General features: G+C 44.4%; 1 protein-coding gene and 1 long non-coding RNA gene across 17 annotated transcripts in view; one reads left to right on the top strand and one right to left on the bottom strand.

Annotated features, from left to right (window-relative positions):
• LOC138761062 (uncharacterized) overlaps window positions 1-3,134 on the bottom strand; it is a 36,807-nt gene extending 33,673 nt beyond the window's left edge. Inside the window, exon 1 of the long non-coding RNA XR_011356093.1 lies at window positions 2,892-3,134. This is a non-coding gene — a long non-coding RNA (uncharacterized lncRNA). The remainder of the gene's footprint in view (window positions 1-2,891) is intronic.
• LOC138760976 (astrotactin-2-like) overlaps window positions 1-12,221 on the top strand; it is a 1,981,947-nt gene that overhangs the window by 327,136 nt on the left and 1,642,590 nt on the right. The window contains exon 1 of one of the 16 annotated variants that reach the window (XM_069932460.1): window positions 3,137-3,332. The exons of the other annotated variants lie outside the window; for them this stretch is intronic. The gene's annotated coding sequence lies outside the window, so the exon portion shown is untranslated. Of the gene's footprint in view, window positions 1-3,136; window positions 3,333-12,221 lie in introns of those variants that run through there. 16 annotated transcript variants of the gene reach the window in all.

Raw genomic sequence — 12,221 nt, 5'->3', positions numbered from 1 at the left:
CACTTTGAGGAAGGTGAAGGATAAGAGGCTTATGGTCTGTGAAGGTCTTGATTTATCTGCCTTTCAGAAAGTATTGGAAGTGCCTGACCATCAGGTGCAGCACCAATAGATCCTGGTCAAAAGAACAGTTTTTAAGTTCAGGTGGCCGGAGGTGCCTAATAAAGAAGGCAAGGGCTGCCATTGCAAATCAATTAGCTGTTCTAGGACCCCTCTGACCACTGTGCTGGAGGCGTCCAACATGAGGGAAGTCAGCACTTCCAGCCTGGGATGAACCAGAAGGGTGGTGTTAACCAGAACATCCTTCTCTTTCTAGAAGGCCTTTGAGGCCTCCTCATCCCAGGCGTCTTTATTTTTCCCTGCCATGAGTGCAAAAAGGAGGTGCATGATCTGAACTGCTGCCGGTATGAATCAATGGTAGAAGGTATCATACTAGCGAACTCCTGCAGCCCCTTCACAGTGCAAGGTTTCATGAACCACCAAACAATCTCCACCTTCTTGAGCAGTGGTTTCACCCTGTATCTGTCAATATGATGCCCCAGGGGGGCATCAATTGTATCCCACCCGAATTGACATTTGGCAGGATTGATGATCAGCCCAAACTCCTCCAGGCAGGTGAATAGTTGTCTGAGGTGGGCCAGGTGCTCTGAATGGATGCAGCTGGCAATAAGGATATCGTCCAAGTAGATGAATGTGAATGGGAGGTACCGGCCCACCGAGTCTATCAGCCACTGAAAAGTCTGAGCAGCGTTCTTAAGACCGAAGGGCATCCTCATGAATTTGAACAGGCTGAATGGGGTAATTATGATGGTTTTGGGTATGTCCTTGGGATGCACTGGGATTTGATGATAACCCCTGATTAAATTGACCTTTGAAAACATCCATGGCCCTTGTAAGTTGGCGGTAAAGTCCTGGATATGGGACACAGGGTATCTGTTCAGTGTGGTGGCCTCATTGAGGTGTCGGTAATCACCACACAGTCTCCACCTTCCTGATGCCTTCGGGACCATGTGCAGGGGGATGGCTCAGGGGCTGTCCAACCATTGCACTACCCCCAACTCCTCCATTTTCTTAAATTCCTCTTTGGCGAGGGCAGGTTTTTCGATGGCAAGGTGGCGTATCCTGGTGTGGAGCAAGGGGGCCTCGCTGAGGATGTGGTAGCTTACCTCATGCTTTGGCTCATAGAAGAGAATTGTGCCGCCATGATTGTAGGGACTCCACTAGGATGCATATGTAGGTGTTGTCAGACTACGTGAAGGAGTCAAGGTAGGGGGCCAGCAGCTTGGCTTCCCGCAGGAGTATTGTCTGAAAAGTTCTGGCGTGCACCAACGCCACCCTTTTAAATCTACCAGCATGTAATGGGCACACAGGAAATTGGCTCCCAGGAGCAGTTGTGCCACTGCCATGACAGTAAAAGTCCATTTAAATTGGTGGCCAGAAAATTGTAGGGGCACAGTGCGGGTGCTGTAAGTTCATCTGGAGGTGCTGTTGAGGTGGAAGACTTTTTATATTCACTCCCTACCTCTGATGACAGGAGTGACATCATCACAGCGACGGCCTCTGACTGCTCAACGTTCCCACTGTTGCCCGCTGTTTCCCATTATGCAGGACAATGGCCATTGGTCCCTGTGGGGCCCTCACAATCGCTGTGTTCGCTGACCATTTTGTGAGCCAGGTCACGACTCATTTTGCGGGCCGCTCCATCCCAGTGTAGTGGCTGAGGTGAGGTGCACGGTAGGATACAGCATATTGTAATGCATGCAATACACAAAAGTGCATGAGAAACTCAGCAGGTCACGCACCAGTAAAGATAACCAATGTTTTGGGCTTGAGTTTTTCGTCAAGGTATGAGCAAAAGACAGGTAGGTCACTGAATATAACGGTGAGGGGTGTGGAGGGTGAGAGAAGAGGAGAGAGGAAAGGACAGGGAGAGGAGAGGAGAATAGGATAATAAGAGGTTATAGATGGGAGGGGTAAAAGAGAGAAAGAAGTTCAGGTAATCTGGGTAAGGTAACCTCTGATAGGAGAGGGAGGGGAAAGGGTTTAACTACATTTTAATACTCCTTGTAATAATGAAAAGGAGTATTAAAGAGTATTAAAGTGTTATTGCACACCCTGTCATTAATGTTGTGTGCTCTGCACTCTGATATTTTGATGTGTCTTCTTTCTTTGGCTTGGCTTCGCGGACGAAGATTTATGGAGGGGGTAAAAAGTCCACGTCAGCTGCAGGCTCGTTTGTGGCTGACAAGTCCGATGCGGGACAGGCAGACACGGTTGCAGCGGTTGCAGGGGAAAATTGGTTGGTTGGGGTTGGGTGTTGGATTTTTCCTCCTTTGCCTTTTGTCAGTGAGGTGGGCTCTGCGGTCTTCTTCAAAGGAGGTTGCTGCCCGCCGAACTGTGAGGCGCCAAGATGCACGGTTTGAGGCGATATCAGCCCACTGGCGGTGGTCAATGTGGCAGGCACCAAGAGATTTCTTTAGGCAGTCCTTGTACCTTTTCTTTGGTGCACCTCTGTCACAGTGGCCAGTGGAGAGCTCGCCATATAACACGATCTTGGGAAGGCGATGGTCCTCCATTCTGGAGACGTGACCCACCCAGCGCAGCTGGATCTTCAGCAGCGTGGACTCGATGCTGTCGACCTCTGCCATCTCGAGTACCAACTGAAACGAACTGAAAAACCTCACAAAGATAAGTGTATACAGAGCCGTTGTCATACCCACACTCCATTTTGATGTGATTTTGTCGAAATAAGTGGTACAGATTCATTGTATACCATCAGAACAAGTAAAAGTGCTGAAATTACATAGAACACTACAGCCCAGTACAGGCCCTTCATTCCTCTATGTTACGCTGACCTATATATTCCTACAAATAAAAAACTAAATCCTTCTTACCTCATAACCTTCTACTTTTCTTTCATCCCTGTGCCTGGTGTTGAATGAGCTCCTCTCTTCCAGCACTGCTTTTGACTTGGGTCCAGGTGAATTGGATTTGAAAAAGGACTGCTTCACTGAAGGTGACTTAAATCCCCATTCGCTTTCTGGCCACTTCACTCTGAGGTGAACAAGCCATGATGTAATTATAGATCACAATCCAGGTGGTGTTACATGGCTAATCACATACTTGCAGCAATGGATTTGATATGGTCCCTATTGCCTGCAGAGGTTGAAGGGAGCACTTTGAAGTTAACAAGCTGACAAAACATGAATAATAGCTATTTTGTTGTTTTGTGTTACACTGACTCAGTGTTGGCAAAGTTGCAGTGATCTGTATGTAATCTGCTGAACAGCTATCTACCTTTCATGCCAAGTGTTAACCACATTATTTCCTTCAAGGTCAGTGAAACTTGAAAATCTGCAATTGCTGGGTTTCAGTACAATATATAAAAGTGCCCGGAGGAAAACAGCAGGTCAGCCAGCATTCATGGGAAATAAAAGGCAATCAGCGTTTTGGGCTTAAGCCTTTTGTAGGGAATGTTAAAAAACAGGTAGATGCTTGAATAAAAAAAGTTGACAGAAGGGGGAGGAGGAGAGGAAAGGGAAGAGCACAGGATAATAAGTGAGAGGTAGATACTGATGGTAGGGTAGAAAAAGAAACTGAGAAGTGATAGGGGAAAAGGGCAGAAGTTCTCTGATAGGAGAAGGGAGGGAAGGGGTGAGGACCTGGATGAAAGGAGACAAAGGGAGAGGAAAAAGAGAGATTGGGGAAGGGGACTAACAGAATTTGGAGAAATTCCTTTAATGTCAATCGACTTGAATTTTTGGCAAGAAATTCAATTTCTTTAATGCAAGCTTTGCAAACACTCTCACTATTGTGTAAACTGAGAAGCAAGAGGGACACAGTGGGTTAGGCAACACCCCATTCGAGAAATGGTCAGTCAGTGTTTTGGGTTGGGTTACTTTATGGAGACTTCCAGTTAAGGTTTCTGATCCTGACTCAAAACGTTGACCATTGGTTAGGGTAGGGGTTAGTGCAACGCAATATTGCAACACCAGTGACTCAGGTTTGAATCGGCCCTGTCTGTAAGGATTTTGTACGTTCTCCTGGTGTCTGCATTGGTTTCCTCTGAGTCCTCCAGTTTCCACCCCCCTCTCAAAATGCACAAACATACCACATTAAAACTTAAATATACAATTCCCCAGCCTTTCCATAGAGTTCAAGCTGGTGACATTCTCATGTATCTTCTCTGTACCCTTTCCAACTTGACAATAGCTTTCTTATAGCTGGACAGGGTAAGAAGAGAAGTGCAAGAAATGTAACAGAAAATAGGTAGAGTCTTGCCAATTCTGGTGATGAGCAGAAGCTAGAAACAGTGGTATTGTGGATGGCACTTTCAGATAAGCTGCAAAGGAAATGGAAAACTGGTAAAATGGAATGGAGTCCTTGCAGGAATAGGTTGAAAGAAGACTTTAAAAGCTAGCTGTGGAATTTAATGGGTTTAATGTAAATATTGGTTACAAGCAATAATCAAATACATTGAAGATAAAAGTCACTGATGGGTATTATTGGCAGGATGGAAATTATACTGAGTAAAGAAAGTTCTACCTATTACATGAGAAGTCCAGCATGGTTTAAACCCATCCAGTTTATAACACAGTGGTTTTATTTGGAGGAACTAGTGGAATTTAAAAAAATGTTCGATTTAAGAATTTGGGGGAAAGGATTGATGGGCAATCAAATTCAACAATTGAAGACAGAGAAGCAGTTGATTGGGCAATCAAGTTGAACAGTTGAAGGGCAATTGAGTTCAGGTGACCCAAATATCACAATAAGAGTGAGGGACTGTGGTGCAGAGCAGTTATTGAAGGAGTGGCTGAGCTTCGTTGAATAGAGGTGGAGGCGACCCAATTTGAGGAACAAAAAGGATTGGACAGGTTTCAGATATATTTTTTTTACTCTACTCCTAAACAGTGGGAATGAGAGCCAAAGCAGGGGTATACTCACCTTGCTGAATGTGGGTTGTCAGTGAAGCCAGCAGTATCCCTGATGACTTCAACTGTGAAAAGTGCATCCAGTTGCAGCTCCTAACAAGCTGAGTTAAGGCAATGGAGTTGGATGAAAGACAGGAATTACCTCAATACTTTAACACCTACGAGGCAGTAGGTGGATAGCTGGGTGTCAGTCAGGAGAGGAAAAGGAGGCATGCAATGCAGGGCACAACTGTGGCTGTTCCTCTTGATGACAACCACACCATATTGGAATTTGTTTGATGACAACCACACCATATTGGAATCTGTTTGATGACAACCACACCATATTGGAATCTGTTTGATGACAACCACACCATATTGGATACTGTTTGGGGAAATGACCTACCAGGGATCTTTGGTGTGAAATCTAGTCCTGTGACTAGGAAGAGAGAAAAGATAAGTTGCAGTGATGGGGGGGATTCTATATTTAGAGAGATAGTTAAGAGGGTCTGTGGAAGAGATTAAGTATCCTGGATAGTATGTACCTGCTTGGGGCCAGGTTCAAAGATATCTTGGATTGAGTTCATGGTCTTCTCAAAAAGGGTGATGAGCAACAAGATGTCATGGTTCATATTGGGCCCAATAATATGGGAAGGAATGGTGAGGAGGTCTTGCAAGGAATGCTCAGTAAGTTAGGTATTAGGTTGAAGGGTTGTGATCTCAGGATTGCTACCTATGTTGTGTGTTAGTGAGGTTAGAAATAGGAGGATGATGCAGCTTAACATATGGCTAAAGATATGGTGCAGGAGGGAAGGCTTCAGGTTTCTCGATCATTGGGGTCTCTTCCAGGGAAGGTGGGACCTGTTCTGATGGGACAGTTTGCCTTTGAACTGGAGGGAGGCTAATATCCTTGAGGGAAGGTTTGCTGGTACTGCTCTTGTGGGTTTCTGGATGTTGGAGGGGCAAGAATTGGCAGCTCAATGTTCCAGGCTTCTTTTGTTTTATTCACAATAGAATGGAGGAGATGAAAGGGGGAGGAGTGGCATTGCTTGTCAAGGAAAATAACACAGATTGAGACCCAATTGGTGACTACAAAGTGATCCCTCAGGAAATGGAAGAGGTGGTAATTTTCCTCAAAGGAAACATATTGGTGGTCTTCTGTGAGCTGGGGAGCTGGGGGCATGCAAACTTTAAATCTGTATTGGGGAATACCCAATATTGAACAATTTGATTTATCATGTCTGATATGCAGGTAAGAGGGATGCTTCCAGTGGTGGTCTATTAATGGTCTGATTGTAGTTGATGGCCATTCTGAGTTCTGCCCCTTTTTCTCCTACCACTTGGGCTTTCCAGGGGCTGGTGCTGGTTTTAATGATCCCCTCATTCAGAAGCTGCTGTACCTTTGACCTAATAAAGGCCCTGTCCCCAGCAGTGTATTACCTACATTTGGTGGCAACAGATTTAAAGTCCAGGGTGAGATTAGTGAACAGTGGTAAGGGATGATCTCGAGGGACAAAAGTCCACAGGTCGTGTGCAGTGGGTAAATCTGTGGGTTTCTGTCTGGAAACAATGGGAGGAAAGGCTGGGAGGTTTCTGTGGGTGGAGTGCAGTGGGCATTTATATAAAAAAAAATACTGGTTACAGTCAGGGGGGGAGAATGGAGCCCCCATTGTGACACTCTTAAGGTGGCATTGAAAGTCCAGCCTCTGCAGTATGGCACCACAAATCTGCCTCCTCATGAGGAGGTTAGTCTTTATAGTCTGTCACTACATAGTAGCAGTGGCCATCTGCTGTTTGGAAATTCAAGGCCAAAGAGACTTTGCAGTTTACTAGCTTTAATATGAGGGAGTAATGCTGTACCATGTCAGGGTGGATGAAGTTCTCCATCCTCCCATTGTCAAACAGATAGCTTGTCATATGATTGTTTACCCTGTTGTCCATTATTGATCTGGCAAGTTGGTGAGGGCTCCCTTGGTCTAGGGTGATGGTTGCTGTTGGGCTCCATAGATATCGTGGCGTGTTTGGGCATTTGGTTCCAAGATGTCAGCCCCAAGGCTCACTCGCAGCACAACTGGGTTGGGAAGATGTCGGCCCTCATGGTGCTGCTGGGTTGAGATGGCAGCCGGCACACTGGGTTTGGATGGTGACCTGGATTTGCACACCTTAGCGTAGGGTCCTTTCCCCCACAGTTGGTGCAAACCTTGTCTTTCACCAGGCAGTTTTTTTCTCTGGGGTTTGAGCAGGTCACAGAAGTAGCACTTTGGGTGCTCACAGTGTACAGCAGCTGTAGTTTGATCTCTGGTGAGACATGGTGGTGTGCTGCAGGCTTGCAGCCCTCCCACTTACCAAGATGGTGGTGCCTCCAGTAACCATGAGGCAGCTGCACTGAATACATCAATGTTCTGGCTAGCTCAACAGCCTTCTGTAAATTGAGCTAAACAGTCTCAGCTGGATGTAGATGGATCTTGTGTCTGCATCTCTGATTAGGTTCAAGAGAACACAGGGCCTAAAGATATTCAGCACTTGACTTCCCCAGGTCAAGGCTTGCAGGTAACCAGATCGTGCCTAGAATAGATCTCATTCACCTTTCTCTGGTACTGGCTTTTCACTGTTTATTGATGCTGGGGACAACTGGGTGGCCCTGTTCATTGAGTATACCAGAGACCCTACTTGGGAATACAATACCTGTGGCCTGTCCTCCTCTGGATGATAGTAGAGGAGGCCTGCAAGAATGCTTAAAATCAACACAGCTAGAGGTCTAAGTTGTTGGATGTGTCAGGCAATTGTGGGTGGAGGTCCAGCATTTCTGGCTTTGGAATCTCCTTCATTATTTAATTTTATTCAGAACAGTTTTTTTAATGCACAATAAATATCTTCAAAGACTAGAAATTGCAGAGAAACTGATATTCTTTTACTCAAAATAGAATGGATGTTTGTCCATGCCGGTCGACTGTCCTGGAGTGAGGAGGGGCTCTGGCACAGTTGCTTTATTCAGGGATCAGTGGGAGGAACCTCAGGCATATTCAGCAAGAAGTGTGTTCTAGCACATCCAAACATGTACAGTGGTAACTTGTATTGATCCAGTTTTTAAAAAAAATTCTCCAAAAGCAACCCTGAAAATTGTAGGCCAGTGAATCAGACGTCAGTAGTAGGTAAATTATTGGAAGGTGTTCTAAGAAATTGGATTTACAATTAATTAGATAGCCAGAAACCTATTAGGGATAGTCAATATGGTAGATCATGTTTATCCAATTTGAGTTTTTGAGAAGGTTACCAGGAAAGTTGATGAAGAAAAGGCTGTAGATGTTGTCGCCATGGACTTTTGTAATCTCCCACATGGGGGATTAGTCAGAAAGGTTTCATAAGCTAGATATTCATGAAGTAGTGAACTGAATTTGATGATGGGAGTAACCTGAGAATAATGGTGGATTTATTGCTTCTAAAACTGGAGGCCTGTGACTAGTGGTGTGCTTCAGGGATCCGTACTGAGACCATTGTCTTCTCTATCAGTAATCTGGATGATGTGGTAAATTGGATAAGGATGTTTGCTGATAACATTGGATTGGAGGTGCTGTGGGCAGTGAATTTTTTCAAAACTTGCAGAGGGATCTGGACTAACTGGAAAAACGGCAGATGGTGTGATAGTACAGATTCTCACCAATGTGTGTATGTGTAGATTGTAGTGGAAGATGATTGTGATTGGCTGAGAGCATAGCCATGCTTACTGGTAGGTCTTAAAGGGTTGCTCCTAGCCAGGCCAGGTAATTCTGGACTGGTCGATTGACATGTGATATGCTCCAGTCTTCTAGTTAATAAAAGCCTTGGTTTGGATCAACAAACCTTTGATTCTTTCGATGCGCTCTACAGATGGAATTTAATGCAGACAAGTGTGAGGTGTTCCATTTTGGAAGGACAAACCAAGAAAGAACATTTGATAAATGGTAGGGCACTGAGAAGAGCAGTAGAACAGAGGGATCTGGGAATACAGATGCACAATGTAAGAGAGTGGAACAAGCTACCTGCTGAAGTAGTGAATGCAGGCTCACCATAATTAACATTCTTCTTAACGTTAAAGAATTTGGGCAAGTACATGGATGGGAGAGCTATGGACTAGGTGCAGGTCAGTGGAACTAGACAAAAATAATGGTTCAGCACAGGCTATAAGGGGCCAGTTTCTGTGCTGTAATGTTCTATGATATGAACTGAATTGAAGCATTGCACAAAATGATGGAAGAACTCAACAGTCCAGGAAGGATTCCTGAAGTGTTTTGCTCTGAAAAATCTGTCTGCCTATTGGCTTCCATGGATGCTGCCTTCAGCATTTTGTGATTTCTTCACACTACCAGCATCTGTATTCTTTCTAGTTTGCTTGTGAAGTAAATTGACCTTCAATCAGGAAGTAGCAGAGGGCCATCAATCTCTCCTGATGAGGGTTGGAGGTTAAACAACTCAAATGCTCGAGGAACCTAAGGCCATTTAAAGACTTTGCCTTGAAACTGGCTATGGAGCAGGTGGAAAAATGGGAACTTGCCTTTCTGACGGCAGCCCTAAAAGGCTGCTCCAGCATCCCATTCATATCCAGAGGCGCCTCAGCACCCTCCAGATCCGACAGAGGTGGTTGACTTGTGCCTTGTGCCACCCATCACAAATGTGGCAGAGCAATGGCAGTCTTCCCTATGCATATCCCCCATGCAGTTGAAACCGCTCTATGGTTCCCAGAATATTTTCAGCTGCATGGGGATTATGGGTAGGGAAGACAACCATTGATCTGCCACATTTTGAGCTGCAGAGTGGCCCTGAAGGGTAAAGCAGCCCAGCATAGCTGTCCCAGCCTGTCCTGCTACCCTGCCAGCCCCTGACCTGGAGGGAGAGGGGTGAGTGGGAGATGGATTGTGGTCTGATGGCATTATCAGCCTGCCCCTAAACAGCTGCTTAGCCCAGCTGGACATTCAGATTGATTGGCAGAGGGCTGTACTGTGGAGATTATCCCACTTGGAGAGGGGTTGGAATATGCGGCTCTGCCACAGCCTCCACACATTCAAAAAGGTAGGTGATTATGCATTTTGGTGGTTTCTTCACCTTTATGTCTCAACTTTCAGGCTATCTGAAATGGCCTCTAGTGTCTCACAGGTAAATATATTACTGGCATTTTGGGGCTGTGCCCTTCTAGAAATGTGTAAAGATCAGGAAGGAAACAGGATAATTAATGACTCACGGAATGAGTGCAGACCAACAAAAGATGTTTATTGGATATGATGAGATGAAAGGTGAGAAATTATTTTTGGCTCTGAAGGGAGATGGGGGAAGAGAGAGGAGGTTGGGGGTGCTTTACATCAACTTCTCCAGTTTCTGTTAATGTCATCTGGTAGGAGGGTATCCAGATGGAATATTGGGTGTTGTTCCTCAATTTTCAGGTGGTCTCAGACTGGTAGTGCATAATTCCCTGGAATATCTGGACTCCTCCCCTGCCCAGTCTTTATTATTACAACTTTGCTTCTTCTTTGAAGGGTTTATACCTGAAATGTCAGTTATAATTTCTAATGGACACTGAAAACAGCTGGGATTGTCCAACATTTCTGATTTTGTTCTCTTGTTTCACTGGTTTGGAGGTAGTCAAAGGGTGTTCTTGGTGAAAATGGGCTAGTTAAGGGCATTGAAACCTGAGATCGAAGAGGCCGTTGGAAGTGGTAATTGACAAAAGTGAGAATAGATAGGACAAGAAAAACAAATAAGAGTCAAGTGCAGTTTTCTTACCCTGCAGGTCTTTCTTCTCGATCTTGGGGAAGAAGCATGGAGGTTGAACATGGCTTTACTGCAACAGATCCAAATTGTGCAATGTGCAACCTCTCTGGCAGCAGCTGTCGATGCATTACTCACGTAGTCAGAGGTAGTTATCATTGGAATTAAAACTTTCTGAAAATTGGAAGCCTCTCAATTTGCCAGCCTCTGAAAGAGAATGTTGTCTAGTTTTGAATTCATTCCTTATGAAAGCTAAAAACAATCTTCCAAGAAATTCCCTTCATTCAGGATTATCCATACAATGCAGCTCACCATGCCTTCAAGTGGAGGATGTAATATTTAATGTGACCTTTTCCTTGAGTGGTTTTGACTTTTATGAATCCCTGGTCAGTGATGCCATTGTAATATTCTGAATGGTGTCATGTGCACAGCAGACTTGGTTGCTCGACATTTCTTGTCTCCCTTCATCTTTCACACATCTTCTTTCACTTGATGTGACTGGTTTTTGAGTGATTTCTCAACATCAGATCTTTCAGTGCTGACTTCTTCTGCTATCAACTATTTTCACTAATATGAGGAGCATTTTAAACAAAAATAATATTGTTTTCCTTGGATGCCAAAGTGAATTAAAATGAGGCGTATTGTTCTGTAATTCAAACTCCAACCTCTGTCAAAATTTGAGTAACAGATGGCCTAACTGCCTGCCATAAGCAAGTTCCAGAACAAAACATGATTTCTGCCAAATGAGATTATCAAGTGGCAGTATTTGGCAAGATGTGCACATATGTCTTGAAGCAGCATGTGTCCTTTCTCATCTCTTAAACTGCACAATTGTCTGTGGATGGAGCAGAACATCTTGTACAATGTTTGATCATCCCAGAGTAAATTGTCTCCCTGAAAGGTGCCTTTTCATAGTAAGGTTTGTATTTGTAACTACAATTATTCACCATATAAATGCAAATTGTTTTAAATACCAACTAAAATAACATTAATGACCAATTATTTTTTGGTGCTAATTGGAGACCTTTGTACCCCTGCCATTTTCTCCTTTCTCCCTACCCCACAATTGCCTTTAAGCTCTGATTGATATCTGTCCTTTAACCTTCAGTCTGGATGTTTGAGTACTGCAAAAAGATTTGTTTAAAAGTCAGTTATAGTTGATTTCTCTCTAGCAGCTGCTGAGAAATTAATAAATTTTGTGCTTCTGTGCAAGCAGCTTGGTTGTTGAAGTGATGCCTCGCCCCAGGAGGAAATGTATGTGCCACCAAAAGTGACAATATTCTTGATGCATTCTTGATGCCAAAAATGGTTTTTCATGAGGTTCCAAGCCCAAAATGCTCCAAAATTAAACCACACACAAAATCTGCAGACCTTCCTAATCTGTTGCACAGCAGATTTGGCTATTACAGTCTACATCCTGAGTTTGAATCTGGCATGGTCTGAGGAGTTTTTCCCCTTCTCCATGGGTTTTCCCGAGGTGCTGCGTTTCATCCCACCTTTCAACATGTATGGGGTTGTAGTTAAATTAGGGTATTTACCCCCTCCATAAATCTTCGTCCGCGAAGCCAAGCTAAA

The sequence above is a fragment of the Narcine bancroftii genome, chromosome 1 (genome assembly GCF_036971445.1).
Source record: "Narcine bancroftii isolate sNarBan1 chromosome 1, sNarBan1.hap1, whole genome shotgun sequence".
Classification (NCBI taxonomy): Eukaryota; Metazoa; Chordata; class Chondrichthyes; order Torpediniformes; family Narcinidae; genus Narcine; species Narcine bancroftii.
Note: the sequence above shows the minus strand (reverse complement) of the source record. Positions and strands in the feature narration are given on the sequence as shown.